The sequence below is a fragment of the Heterocephalus glaber genome, unplaced genomic scaffold (genome assembly GCF_053883595.1).
Source record: "Heterocephalus glaber isolate CG9 unplaced genomic scaffold, H.glaber_assembly_v1.0 deba00000122, whole genome shotgun sequence".
NCBI classification, from domain to species: Eukaryota; Metazoa; Chordata; class Mammalia; order Rodentia; family Bathyergidae; genus Heterocephalus; species Heterocephalus glaber.
The window spans coordinates 25,007,716-25,023,975 of NW_028258138.1; positions in this window are offsets into that span (position 1 = coordinate 25,007,716).

Genomic DNA, 16,260 nt, shown 5'->3' on the forward strand with positions numbered 1-16,260 from the left:
AGTGGCCACCAAGCCCCATATTTTCAGCCAAAAGTGAGAGAGAGAGGTAAGTTCAATGACATAGATCAATTGAGAGCCCAAATATAACTCCAGAAAAGTATTATGACTTTTAATGCATGTACAAATCATTTCAAATAAATACTCAACACAGAAGATATCAAAAAATATAATAAAATATTAAGAACTTAGTTTCTCCCTTTGTATAAGTATTCCTTCCTTGTTTTAGGTAGTTTTCAAAATAGTGATTTCTAAAAAGCTTCTGTTGAATGCCTGTTAGCACAAGGCACCATTATTCTTCACTTCATAAATGAGTCTGACAGAAGTGAAATCATATTTAAGAGTAAAAATTACATTTTTAAAAGAAAATACTGAGAAGCTGGAATGTATCCCCAGGTATAAAATGGACTTTTATTTTTTGCTACCAGGGATCAAACTCAGGACCTTGTGCTTGCAAGGCAGGCGGTGGCACCACTGAGCTAAATCCCTGGCCCTAAAATGAACTTTTTGACAACATCAAAAACTCTAAGGATTCCCTCCCTGTTTCAGTGACTGTCTAGTGAATATTTCCTACAAATCATTAGACATGGAAATTAGATTGGATGCAATAGCAACAAGATAAAATGAGGCTATTAATAAATTTTTTAAAATTATTTTTAGTTACATAAATTGCACATGGTAACAATTCAAATAAATACAAAAGTATACAGAGAAATTGTGCCTTTAATCCTACCACCCCCTTCCCTGACTATTCTTCTGTAGAGTAAAATACATTTAACAGGTGGCTGAACTCTTCCAACTGTTTTTCTAGGTTAGGTTTGTTTTTTTTTTTAATTTTATTATGTATTTATTTTTGTTAAATTGCCAAGGTTGGCCTTGAATACCTGGTTCTCCTGCCTCAGCTTTGCAACTGCTGGACTACAGGGATGCCCAGGTATAAAATGAATATTTTACGTATTTTTACTAGTATATATTTGTAATACATAATAATTACATAATTTGAGGAATTGGTACATATACCTATCACAAATTGATCATTTCTCTCCCTCTCCCTAGCCTCCTTTCTTCCTCCATTCCCTGTTCCCCTTCCTATCTCTACAGAGTCTACCTGTTTACTACAAACTTTCATTGTGCTCTAAAATTATTTACATTGTGAGTTTCTCATATTAGAGAAATAGGTTAGGTTTATTTTCTAGTTAATTCTTCAGATTTTGGGCCGGGGATTTGGCTCAGTGGTTTTGCCGCCTGCTGCGCAAGCACAAGGACCCGAGTTAGATCCCTGGTGCCAAATAAATAAATAAATAAATAATTCTTCAGGTTTTCCTTTTCATTTTTAAGCCTTCCTTTCTTTGTTTATGCTGATGATTTCCTGTCAGTTTTCCTGGTGATTTTATACTCTAATGACCTTGCACCCAAGACACATAAAGTTCTTAATAATATCCCAGTGATCAAACCTCCTAAAGCTCTCATTTTCACCTGTTTTTTAAAAGCAGACATTTTATATCCTGGTAGAGCAGTCATTTAGAAACATACATTTTCGAAGCCATAATTATTCTATAATTTGTTCTGCCTTGCAAACAACTACAGCTAGTCTTCTGGGAGGGCAATCCTTTAAACCGAATCTCTAACATTAAAGCTGCTTATGCCTGTTTTAGATAATGAGAGCTGTCCAGTGTATGCTGTTCAGTCTTTTCCATTTAGGAAAGATATGTTGTACTGATAATACACTTGAAGGGGGCTGGGTACTACAGATTCAGCAGTGAAATCATGGAAATTTCTTTCTGAATGTCAGAGATTATATCAAGCACAATGACAAATGTGCATGAAGGTAAGGTAAAGTTTAAGGTGCTATCTTTTCTAAAGATCTAGTTAAAGGTGATTCAACCAACACCCACTCTGTAAATTTGTCTAACTTTCTGAAATAATAAATAACATGAAATAAAGAAATAAATTCCTGCAGATTTTTTCAAAGGAGAAAAGTCCCACAAAATGTGCCCTTTGTGGATTTTGAGTCATATTTGTGTAGCAATACATTCTATCAATTGAGTTATATTACCTTGAATAGGTACTGGAGTTTCGTTTGTTTGTTTTTTTTATTTTCATTTTCCTCATTAAACTGGAAATAATAGTGTATATGTTGTAAGTACTACTGCTATGGTCTACATGTTTACATCCCCCTATAACTGTTAGGATGAAACCTAATCCTCAATGTGATGTTATTATTAATTGGGGCCTTTAAGAGATAATTAGGCCATGAGATTTTAAGGGACTGAAAAGATAAGAGGATACAGTGAAAATGCACTGTTCTAAAAAACCAGGAAATGGGCCCCCGCTAGACATTAAATCCACCAGTTCTTGATCTTGAACTTGTCAGCCTCCAAAACTGTAAGAAATAAGTTTCTATTGTTTGCAAGCCACCTGGTTAGTGACATCTTGTTACAGCAATCCAGACTACATAAGCAGTGGTTTTCTCATGTGCCTGCCCCTTCACTGATTCCAATTCCAAGTGGTGGCAGACAATTTCCATGAAGAAAAAGAGGAAGAAGGTATGGGTGATTCAGCATATCCAACAAGATGTGTAATTATAAGGCACAGAAAATTTAGACTGAGGTAAGGAAGAAAGATTTTATTAACAAATAAAGGAAGTTCCAAAACTAGTCTAACCAACCAAGCTTGGAGGCTGCACAACCAGTTACACAGTTTTTAGACAGTTTAAAAATGGTTGCCATCAGTCCCCTTCCCATATCCACATCACTTGGCAACATGGCTTTGAAGTTCCTACCATCAAGAAGTATTCTATTTCTTTATGCTTTGAGTTGACGCTGGCCTTGTGACTTGCTTTGGACAAAAGAATGTAGCAGAAGACGCTGTTGTGTCAGTTCTGAAAGCAGACTTCACAAGCCCTTTCCTATGGTGCCCTGCTGAGCTGTCATGGGAAGGAACTCTGGCTTGCGTGCTGGTTGACAAGAACATGTCGTTCAGTTGCCCCCATATCCTCAGCTGACAATCACCCAACCCACAGAAATGGAACTGGCTCCCTGCCTGGTAGCTCATTGCAAACACAAGAGGGAGCCCAGAGTTGCTTAGTTAGACCTGATTCAAATTGATATTTTTCACTCAGTCATTAACTAAACAAGCTACTAAGTCCTGAGGTGCCATGTGTCAAAGATAAATCTAATGGTTATCTTTTATTTAGTAAGAACCATTGGGCAAGGGAACAGCCAGCATGAACTTAACTTGACTTTGATTTATGCAGAGGTGACTGGGCATTTTAAAAGTATCTTAGAAAATAGAGAAGGGTAATGATCAGAGGCTTGAACAGAGACTGAGTCTGTTAAATGATGCTTAACTGGAGGAGAAGCAAATTTCATGTATATTTACAAGACATAGTACAAGAGCAGGGTGCTTGGTGGGCTAGGAAGGAGGCCAGGAGTTATTTCCTTAATGTTTGCATTTCAAAGAGAGGGCTCTCAAGTCCTTGAGAACACAGTTCTCAGTGGTAGAAGATGTACATCTCAAAGATGGAAAGAAAAGAGTTATAATTGCAAGTTTCCTAAAGTAACTACTTCAAGGACGATTTCAGGTGCCTGGCTATTACCGGGTTTGGGCTAGAACAAGCAATAATTCTTCTGGCAGCCTGAGTCTTCTCAGGCAGAAAACTTAAGGGGTTGGGGGTTGTTATTCTTTAGGGATGCACTATATTGGTGTTTGTTCAAATCTTTTAGTGTGTGTATAAATGGGGGTGGGGGTGAGGGGTGGGCAAAATCACTTGCACTGAGATTCTACACTTTTTATGGGTTTAAATTGAGGCCTGATCAAAAGGAAGGCTATCTAAGGTCAAGAAAAAAGTCTTTGTCATTTGACACTTAGTTGAGGGATTGCTTGTTATACAGCTAAGTCTAAATAATATACTGTTTCAAATCAAGCTACACAACTGGCCCAGTAAAAACTCCACCATCCATCCCATTGGACTCTTGAATTTACATTTCTATGCCCTGTCATAAATATACAAGAAGGTTGCTTCTTTTCCAGTGAAGCATCAAAAAATGCATCTTACGCTGCTAACCCACTGATGGTAAGCACAGCAGTGCCACTGTTACCCTTGAAAAGGCATGTAGTTCCCACCACCCCTGCCAGGCCCACTAGAATGGATTTTGTATGGTCCATGCCTTTTGGCATCACTACTCTCATTAAAAGATTGATAGTCTCTAAGTCACATGCCCATGGCCTAGAGTCATACTGGCATGTTTAGCTTCTAAAATGCTGATCTTCCATGCGGGAAGGATGTTAAGATGCTAGCTAGGTCATCAGAACAAAAAACAAATGTTATTCTATGTACCATCATGTTTCATGCCACCATTGCTTGCTCATCCTGAGAACCATGCCTGAAACAGTTTTTCATCCCCCTCTGCTTTAATACTTCCTCTTCACCTTCTCTGAAAAGTATTCCCTGACTTTCCCCTTTCCCAGCCCCAGCAAAATTAGAAAGATACATATAAGATGAGATGTTGCAAACTAATTAGCAATTCCACTGTTTCTTTATTTCCTCATTGTGGTACTTTTTGGCATCAAGAATCTTTCAGTCAGTTCATGAACAAAACCCAGAAGGCATGGGAAATACCATAAAGAATCAACAACTGGGACCCCATCTTATTAAAAAGCTTTTGGACAGCAAGAGAAACCACAAACAGAGTGAAGAGAAAATCCACAGAGTGGGAAAAAAATTTTACCAGCTATTCAGATAAAGGACTAGAATATATAAAAAACTCAAAAAAAATCAGACTCCCCAGTTGTAAAGACTCAATGCAAAAATGGGCATCTGAAATGAAAAGATACTTCGTAGATGAAGAATTAAGAATAGTAAATAAATATATGAAAAATGTTCAACATCACTGATCATTCATGAAATGTAAATTAAAACAATGCTTAGATTTCATCTCACTCCAGGAAGAATGACTGCTATCAAGAAATCAACCAGTAACAAATGCTGAAGGGGTTGTGGGGAGAAAGGAACCCTTCTCTACTGTTGGTGGGAGTGCTGACTGGTGCAACCACTGTGGAAATCAGTGTGGAGATTTCTCAAAAGAACTAAAACTACAAGTTCTATTTGACCCAGCTATTCCTTTTCTTGATATCTTCCCAAAAGAATTAAAAACATCATACACCAGCAATATATACATATCCATGTTTATAGCAGCACAGTTTGCAATAGCTAAATCTTGGAAACAGCCCAAATGGCCATCAACTGAAGAGTGGATAAAGAAGATGTGTTTTTTTCATACAATGGAATACTACTCTGTCATAAAGAAGGATGAGCTTCAGACATTTATAGCTAAATATATGGACCCTGAGACCATACCCTTAAGTAAAATAAATTGGACACACATTGTTTAAATACCACATTGTTTCTCCGGTGTGAGAAACCAAAAGTAGAAATAAGGACTGAAATGTATAATGGATGTTGGGAAATGGGAAGAAAGTGTTCAAATGGGAAGGGAAACAAGGGAGGAGAAAGGGAGAAAGGAAGAAAGGGACAAGAAAAAAGTGAAAATAGAAGGAAAAATGGAAACAAAGCTTTTGTACCTAGAGAGGGGAGGGGCCTTGAGGGGGTAATAAGATAAAATAAAATAAAATTTATTAATAAAAAAAAGAATCTTTCAGTTAGAATGACTGAAAATTGTCATTCATTTCCCAGTATCCAGCATAGTGCTGGGAACATAGTAAAGCCCTCAGTATCTACCTTGACATAAATAACTAGGGATTTCATGAAAGAAATTAATAGGAGGTCAATTTCATAAAATAAAATGGTGTCAGATTATGGTGTATGACATTGTAACCATTCCAAAGGCAACGTCATGCTACTGAAGGCTTTTGTATCATTTATTGGGAAGATTTATCTGGAGTCAATGTGTATGATCCAAAAAATAGGGGAGGGGGATGAGACTACAAACTATCGAGCAGGTTGTTTGCAAAGTGCTAGGTCTATGAATAGAAGGGTATAGCCATGGCAATGTAAGAGAAGAGCAAACTGCATGTGATAAAACTAAGAAGATGATGGAATTTAATTGATTCTGGTGGAAAAAAGGGAGGGAGAATTATGTACACATGTCTAGTGACAAAAATGTATCTTCTTTCAGTTGTGGTAATGACAGTTTTCTTGTTGTCCTATAACCTTTCCCTTATCCTATTCATTCTTAGGCATTTTTAAACTCAGGAAAGGAAATACTACTACAGAACAGGATAAAAGGATGTCCTATTCTTTGCCATTAGCCTCAAAAGCTATGTTCTAGGACAGAGAAAACTTTGGAAGAATAGTTGCAGAAAGAGTTTACACTCTTCTCTCCATGCAAGCTCCAGTACCCAGCAGGTAAAAGCCTTTTGAATAGGATTCATGGAGGAGAAACAAAAAGGTTAAATGTGTGTGCAAGGAGGTCTATGGCTTGAGGAAAGAGAAGTTTGGAGAAAAGTTTGATGTGTTTGATCTACCACATCAACATCAGCACCAGGGCACAAAGGGTACTGTGAGTTTCTGTGGAATAATGACATTGAGCCAATAGATTCATCTCAGCATGACATCGAGGGACAAGGCTCTGAGGACAGATCTGATACCTTTAAACTTACCAGTAAGTAGACAAATAAATGTTCCCTATTTTGACCAGCAGGGTTCAGAGGTTACTTGCAGGAAACAACTGAGAGCTAAAAGGGCTTGAATTTTTTTTTAATTCTTTTATTGGTACATTTTAAGTATACAACACAATTACATTTCTCATTGGGAATTGGACCTTTACATGATGCATCTTGGTTCTTATTTTTTCCCCATTCCTGGCCCTCCCTTCATTCCCTCCACCCTTCTCTATTTACAAAGACTTTATTTCCATTTTTCCCATTTCTCAGCATTTTTCCTTTCCCTTCTTTCCTTTCCCCTGCCCCTCCCACTACCCCTACCCCTTTGGACCTTTTCTTCCTATTTTACATTATTGATTATTCATTCTAATCATTGGTATATTTCAGCTATACAATATAATGACATGCATCATTGGAAATTTGCACCTTTACATAGTCTCTCTTGGTTCTTATTTTTCACCCTTGCCCAGCCCTCCCTTCAATCCCTCCATTCCTCCCTATTGACAAAGATTTTGTTCCTATTTTTCCATTTTCTTATATTAATCCCACTCCCTTCTATCCTTTCCCCAACTCCTCAAATTTCCTTCCCCTTTGCCGCTCTTCTTCCTATTTCACATTACCTATTATACATTTTAGTCCCTATTTACACTTTCAGTTTCTCACACCAGAGAAACTATTTGGTATTTACATATATGTGTCCTATTTATTTCACTTAAGAGTATCACCTCAATGTGCATCCACTTAGCAGGTCAACACACAAAACTCAATAGCTTCCCTCTACACAAATGACAGACTCACTGAGAGAGAAATAGGGCAAATAATTCCTTTCACAATAGCATCCAAAAAACTGAAATACCTAGGAATCATCCCAACGAAAGAAATCAAAGACCTCTTCTCTGAAAACTATAGCACTCTGAAAAGAGAGATTGAAGATGGTATCAGAAAATGGACAGACATCCCCTGCTCCTGGGTAGGAAGGATTAATATAGTGAAAATGGCCATACTTCCAAAACTGCTATATAGATTCAATGCAATCCCAAATGAAATTCCAGCAGCATACTTCAAGGACCTTGAGAAACAATCCAAAAATTCATTTGGAACAAGAAGAGACCCAGAATAGCAAAAGCAATTCTAGGTAACAGAGACATGGCAGGGGGTATCACAATCCCCAACCTGCAATTCTACTACAAAGCTACTGTGATAAAAACAGCATGGCACTGGCAAAGAAACAGACCTGAGGACCAGTGGAACAGATTAGAAGATGCAGAAACAATGTCAGACACATTCAGCCATCTCATCTTCGATAAAGGAGTCAAACCACCCTCACTGGAGGAAAGATAGCCTCTTTAATAAATGGTGCTGGAAAAATTGGGCTTCAACTTGCCAAAGATTAAAACTAGATCTATTTCTCTTGCCATGCATTAAACTAAAATTGAAATGGATTCAAGATCTAAATATTAAAATAGAAACTCTGAACCAGTTGGAACAGAGGTTAGGTAGAACTCTTGAAGACATTGGTATAGGAAAAGATTTGATGAACAAAACCTCAGTTGCCCATGAACTAGCACAAACAATCAACAAGTGGGATCTCTTCTTGTTAAAAAGCTTCTGCACAGCAAGAGAAACCACCAGCAGTGTGAAGAGACAACCCACAATGTGGGAAAAAATCTTCACCTGCTCTTCCTCAGACAAAGGTCTACTATCTCAAATCTATAAAGAACTTAAAAAGATCAGACTGCCCAAATTTAAAGACCCAATCCAAAAATGGGCATCTGAAATAAACAGACATTTCTCAGACAAAGAAGTAGAAATAGCAAATAAATACATGAAAAAATGCTCAACATCACTGGTCATTCGAGAGATGCAAATGAAAACAACACTGAGATTCCACCTCACTCCAGAAAGAATGGCTGCTATCATGAAATCAACCAATAACAAATGCTGGCAGGGCTGTGGGGAAAGAGGAACCCTGCTCCACTGCTGGTGGGAGTGTAGACTGGTACAACCACTGTGGAAATCAGTATGGAGATACCTCAAAGAACCAGGACTGGAAGTCCCATTTGACCCCACTATTCCACTGCTGGGGATCTTCCCCAAAGAATTAAAAGAATCATACCACAGTGGTATATGTGTGCCCATGTTTATTGTAGCACAGTTTGTAATAGCTGAAACTTGGAAACAGCCCAAATGCCTATCAACTGGAGACTGGATAAAGAAAATGTGGTTTTTTTAATGAAATGGAGTACTACTCAACCATAAAAAATGAGAAATTTGAGACATTTATAGCTAAATGGAAGCACATTGAGATGATACTCTTAAGTGACATAAATAGGACACACATGTATAAATACTGAATAGTTTCTCTGGTGTGACAAACTGAAAGTGTAACTGGGGACTAAAATGTATGATAGGTAATGTGAAATAGGAAGAAAAGGGGCAAAGGGGAAGGAGGTGGGAGGGGTAGGGGAAAGGAAAGAAGGGAATGGAATTAATATGAGAAAATGGAAAAATAGGAACAAAATCTTTGTAAATAGGGAGGAATGGAGGGGTTGTAGGGAGGGCTGGGCAAGGGTGAAAGGTGGGAACCAATAGAGATTACGCAAAGTGCAAATTTTCAGTGATGAATGTCATTATATTGTATACCTAAAATATACTAATGATTAGAATGAATAATCGATAATCCAAAATAGGAAGAAAAGGTCCAAAGGGGTAGGGGTAGTGGGAGGGGCAGGGGAAAGGAAAGAAGGGGAAGGAAAAATGATGAGAAATGGAAAAAATGGAAATAAAGTCTTTGTAAATAGGGAAGGGTGGAGGGGGTGAAGGGAGGGCTAGGAATGGGGAAAAAATAAGAACTAAGATGCATTATGTAAAGGTCCAATTCCCAATGAGAAATGTAATTGTGTTGTATACCTAAAATGTACTAATAAAAGAATTTAAGAAAAAAAAAACTGACATGATCTTAAACTTGAAGTCACTGAAAAAAAAATGACCAAGGCTAAGTTCACCTGGAAATGACTTGATTTATTTTTATTCCGTAAGAGGAATTAGGGCATGTAATAGAAATTAGTTCAATTAAGGGAAAATAAATTGTTGCCTGTTTTATATGTATCGCTTTAGAATTTATGAAAATATACTTACAATAGACATAAAGGAGTTTACTGCATTCTTAAGAGATTTAAAATCTCTCTCTCTTGACCTACAACAAATATTACTTGTAAAATGGAAAAAACATAATAAACCATTGACTGAAAGGTTTTAACACTATTTAAATTAATAGTGAATAACTATTTTTCTAATGTCTGGCCTGCCCTCTGAGGCGTGTTCTGATTCTAATTTAATACTAGGTTTGGGTCATCAAGGTGATTCTAGGCAATGTCCTCCAATATAAGGCAGTCCAAAGACTTCCAGTCCATTCTTAGGTAAGGACTCAGGAAAAGATGCTCTCACATTAGCTATTGAAGTGGATCTGTTGTTAGGATAAACTCTATAGCAGTGATTCTCAGTTGGGGAGGGGGCACTGTTCCCCACAGGGCAGTTAGCAGTGGCTGGAGATAGTTTTGATTGTTACAACTGAGGGTGTGGACAAGTATTTAGTGGGTTGAAGTCATAAATGAGATACTACATGATATAAAATATCCCACAATAGACAGACAACTCCATAACAAAGTATTATTTGACCCAAAGTGTCAACAGCGGTTGAGAAACCTATTCAGAGGTCAGATGCCCAATCATTTTCAGGATCCCGGAAGCCTATTAAAGTTTACCTATCTGTATAAGTTGTTAATAAAAGAAATTTCATATGCACAGAATCCTTTATTCTGGGCCTAGAAAGAAAGTCTAGAATTGTTTCATAAAACCTTTTTCCTATAAAGGTTTCTTGATAATAATATCATTAAATTTAGTTTTAGTTATAGTGTGAGCAAGAAAGATAAAAGAGAACCTTCTACTCATGTATTATGTGTATTTAATTTGCAAGAGCAGAGGAATAAGAGAAAAGAGGAAAAGGAAAGATATTGTAAGAGACAGAATATGATAGTTTCTAAAATATTGAGGAGGATTACTAGGCTATTTAGTAATATTAGCTTTGAAAAAATGCCAATTTTAAATTATAAAATTAGATTATTTTAAGAATATTTTAACTTGTAAATAAAAAAGCACAAATCCTTTCTAACACTTCTTCCTTTAAAAATAGAATTCAATTAATTAACCAATCAATAGATGTCACCCTCTTCAATAATCTGTTCTTGAATAGTGCTATACAATCAGAAAAATATATTATATGCATTGAAACCTTCCCCTCAAAACTGAAACTAGAGAGGAGGTCAAGGCAAGGGAGGTGACAGGAGGAGAGGTCCAAATGATCAAGTATGTTATGTGCATTTGTGAATCAGCCAAAATGAAATCCATTCATCTCTATAACCAATAAAAAATGAATGAAAAAAGAACAATACTATACAAAAATACTAACTGGGAATTGAATTACCATGATTTTACATGAGAAAAATCATAATGTAGTATATGTTAACCCCAAACCCACAACCAATTTCCAAAAACCCATACCACCCTATAAATAATCACGATAGAATGTAAAATTCTTAAAACTTTACTTTCTAATAACCAACAAATAATACAATCAGTTGTTGATATACAGCAAAGTACTGAACATCTTCTTTCTAAAGATTCAAACACTTTTTAAAATATCAATGTGTGACTCTAATATTATGAATGATATAATTTAAAAACTATCGCTTACATTCCTTCATTGGAATTAATTGATTTTTCATTTTACTGGTAACTAATGATGTTGCACTCTTCGTGTACTGTTTGTGTACCTCTCTCTCCCCTCCCCCTCCTCCCCTCCCCCCTCCTCTCCCTCTCTCTTTTTTGTTTTGGATTTTTTTTTTTTTTTTGAGACAAGGTCTTGGTATGTAGTTCAGGCTGGCCTTCAACTCACTATGTAGCCCAGACTGGCCTTGAACTTCTGGCAATCCTCCTGGCTCAGCCTTCTAAGTGTAGGGATTATAGGCGTGTGCCACCATGCCTGGCTTGTATCAGCTTTTCTTAAACATCTGTGCAAGTATTTTGGTCATTTAAAAAATTCAATTGCATATATTTTTATTACTGACATGCGTTGCTTATAGATTCTGGGTATAAGCCCTTTGAAAATACATTTACAGGAAATATTTTTCCCCAGTTTTGTTTAGTTGTTTATTTATTTGCAGTATGTATACATGTATGTATGTATGGACCGGGGATTTAGCACAGTGGTTCCACTGCCTGCCCTGCAAGTGCAAGGACCGGAGTTCAATCCCCTGTACCAAAAAAAAAAAAAAAAAAAAGTTACTGTATGTATGTTTGTAGTGCTAGTGATCAAATCCAGGCTCATGCACATGCTAGGCAGGCACTCTACACTGAGTCACATATTCAAGCTGCTTTTTTGTTTCATCAATTGTGTCTTTCATGAAGCAGAAGCTTTTAATTTTGAGCAATTCAATTTTTTAATGGCTAGTGCTTTCTATGTCCTGCTTAAGAAATCTTTACCTATCTCAAGGTCACAGAGATATTCTCATGTTTCTTTAAGAAACTCTCACACTAGAATGGCTAAAAATAAAGGTTGACAGGGATGGACCGGGGATTTAGCTCAGTGGCACCTCGCCTCCCTGGAAAGTGCAAGGTCCTGAGTTTGGTCCCTAGTAAGAGAAAAAAAAAAAAAAGGTTGGCAACATCTAATATAACTAAGTATGTGGAACAAAGGGATGTGTCGGAAACTGCTGTGGTAAAAATGGTACAATCACTTTGGAAAATTGCTTGATAGGTTCCTATATCATAATGTTAAACATACACCTAGTCTATGACCCAGAAGTTCCCCTCTAGTTATCCACCCAAGAGAGGTGAATGCTGTATGTGTCCACAAAAACCTTATACAAAAATGTTTATAGTAGCCATATTCATAATAGCTTAAAACAATACAACTGCCCCAAAACAGGTAGCAAATCTAGAAAGATTTGTCCTCATCTGTATCCTTTTAGATGTAAGGGCAGATGAAGGGTTATATGTGGGAGGTTATTTTACTCTGGGTCAATGACTCCTCTCCAAGATACAAAAACCAATACCCACAACTCTAAAGAGGTAAGCTTTATTTTGGCTCATAGTTTGTACAAGTTTCAGTCCATAATCAGCTGGCTCCAGAGCAGGATGTCATAGCAGAGGAGAAATAGCTCTTGGCATGGTGGTAAAGCATAGTATAGTATAATAGAGTTTTATTTAAAAGATAGCAAGATTAGAAAATATTTTTGTTAGCTATAAAATTAAGTGTAACCCACTCCATTTTCTTAAGGATCTGAAAAAATACTTAAGTTGATCAATAATAAAATCTGCTAAATCTCAGACCTAGTTCTAAGAAGCAGAATTATTGTGGGTAAAGTATTAACAAAACCTTTTGTCCTTTATGAACAAACGTGACCTTGAGTTAACTTCATAGCACTGTTTCCTTGAAAACCTAAAAAGGCAGTGCTACTCGGTATTATTTCTTGGGATAAAAAAAAATGACAAAATGCAACTTGCAGGAGGGAAACTATCCATGAAACATTGATACCTTGTAGGAAACCATAGCTTTGGACTCTGAGTGTGATGACTCTGAAAGCTAGTTCCTTGCAGGAACTCTAGAACGACTATTTAAGGATATGTAGTTAGAAGAAATGGAAGTTCTCATTTACAATATGAAGCTTTTAAGCTAAGATGGACCAAATGGATGTTTCTCATCTCCTTGCCCCTAAAATGTCAAGCTGGCAGCCACAGATTAGCCTCTTGGTTGGTGTGAAGTCTGTGGCAAGAAGTCTTACTGAAAAGAGATTCCTGATGCTGCCCTCCGGCATGCTGCATTGCCTGTCTTAAATCTTCTAGCTGAGTCTGTCTGATGTGCCCTGTGGAAGTCTCATGAGTCAGAAATGTTAAAGACTCCCTGGTGGGCACTGCAGTAACTCAGTACACAATAAACAATACTTAATACAGAATGGTAGTGATGCCTTTTACAATTGATAGGACACTCACTGCTCCTGGAGTCATGTTCATCTCTATCACCATGGATATGTCACTCTTCAGTGTCACAATCTAGAGCAGCGGAGATGTCATCTGCTTCTGTACAGTAGTAGGAATGTTGTAAAACTAAGGAATACATGAATTACTTGTAATTTCCTTAGGAGAAAGTCACTAGAAAAATAAAAATATGCTTTGGTACAGGTAGGACTGCTAGTTTATTTCCTGTGATACTTTTTGTAATCTTCTGATTTTTGTTTTCCTCACAAATAGTATATGTGATTACTCTTTCTAAAATAGTGGTTTACATGTATTAAAGGTAAAATTTTAATTTCTCCTTATGGCTGGTTCATTACACATAGCTATTATATATCACAAATCTAAAGCAAACAAAGGAAATAAAGGTTACAAAAGAACTTGGTAATCATAGAGTAGACAGAAACAAAGAATGGAAATACCAAAATGATTCTTGAGCAGGGAGAAAAATTGGGGATATTTAGACTTAAATGTATTTGGCACAAATCTTAAATATATAAAGTCAAGTAAGAGTCATTCTTGAACAGTTTCCATGGGCATATAAATTAATCTAGCCCTGAAGTGTATCAAAATCTGTGTATCACCATGTGTCACTTCTTTTTCTTGAGTTTTTTTTGGATAAAACTTTTTCTCTAGATAAACTTTTAATAAGCCTAAATATAAAAACAATAGGTAGGGCCGGGGATTTAGCTCAGTGGTTTTGCCGCCTGCTGCGCAAGCGCAAGGTCCCGATATCGATCCCCGGTACCAAAAAACAAAAACAAAAACAATAGGTCAGTGAACCTAATAATAAATGGAAAACTTTTAAGAGACCAACACTCATCCTGAGCCATGCACACATTTGTCATTTGGACTTAAATTATGAAGGAAGAGCTGAGTACATTCAACTTTCATTTTAGATGTAGAAATACTCATTTGTCAGCTAACACAACCATTTGCAGACATTGAAGAGCTTTGAAAAGAAAATAGTTCAATATATCAATAACTAGATAGCTAGTTTTGGATGACAAAATTTCAGGATTTTAAGTCAAAAAATATGACTATACTTTTCTAGATGATGAAATATTTAATAAAGTGCAATTCTAATTTGTTTTCCAGGCATACATGCAAAATTTACAAAAAATCTGTAGCAGCATATTTAAGCAACCACAAATTTATACACCCATTTTAACCAACATCAGCTGTATTTTTCTGGCTAAGAAGGACCTATGGGAACCTGTGGAAGAGAAAAAAAGCAAACTTTCCACCACCTGCCTCTCGTGTTTTCCTAACTGTATAGTCTTCTCCATCTGAGTTTATTTTTATGTTTGAATCTACAACAACTAAATATTAGAGCCACAATTACCTACATTGGTACTGCTCCCCTTCTGTGTCAGCAAAAGAGAACCTCCTTCAAATATTGAATGAGAGTAGAATCCATGTGGACCCATTGAAAAAAGGATAGGCTCAATTACCTCTACTTGTTATGGCTAGAAGACTAAACATCTCTACTACTTATATTAAATTTAAAAGCTAATAAAAGTATATAATTTTGTAATTATTCCTTGAGGAAATGCAGGAACTATATCTTATTATCTCTTTACTTCTAGGTTTTGAATAGAGGCTGATATATCAAAAGTATTCAATAAATGAATTATTGGGCAAATGCTTGAATGAGTAGTAGTATGGTAGCCAGTTAATCTCAGCAGCTACTAAAAATAATAGTCTTATATTAGCACATTTTCAGCTGCAACCAACAAATAACAGAATACAGATCAAAAATTAAGTAGACATTTTTTATATCAATTAAAAAGGAAATCATTTCAAGGTTGGTGCAGTGATTCAATTATAGCATATGAGTCCAGGGTTTTGTTTTGTTTTTTTCTTTTTTTTCACTCCTTCAACCTCAGTATGTTAGCAGTGTCTGCCTTCATGATCATAAGATGGCTTCAGAAGTTCAATATAATATCATCACATTAATAAAACATATCCAAAGCACAAAGGAAAGAAGTGAGATTTTTTTTTTTCCAGAGGTCATCCATGACACCATGTTTTTGCTAATTTTTCACTGCCCAAGACTGCTTCGCTTGTCCATTGTTAAACTGATCACCAACAAAGAAAGATTGAATTTTTATAACTGGCATAAAAATAATGCCCTAAGACTGTAGAACAAACAGATGACAGAAATGCAATCTTTCTGCCCTACTTTACAAAATGAACAAAGTGGAAATTCTATTTACATAAAAGAAAAGGAATGGCTATGAGCCACAGTATCTGCACAGCTCACTTAGATGATATATAGCAAATTCTGAAAAGTATTCTCAAAACATTCATTCATTCAACAATTATTTGTTGAGTACCTGTCATGCAACAGGCACTCTCTCTTTCCCTGGTAGACATCAGAGAATAAAATATAACTTCCAAACCTCAGTGCATTTGTAGTCCAGACAAGAAGACAGAAAATGAACAACACATGTTTAACGAATCAGTAGTGTGTGTGTGTGTGTTTGTGTGTGTGTGCATATATGTGTTTATGATAAGTGATTTTTTTTTTTTTGTTACTGGGGATCGAACTCATTACTTGTGCTT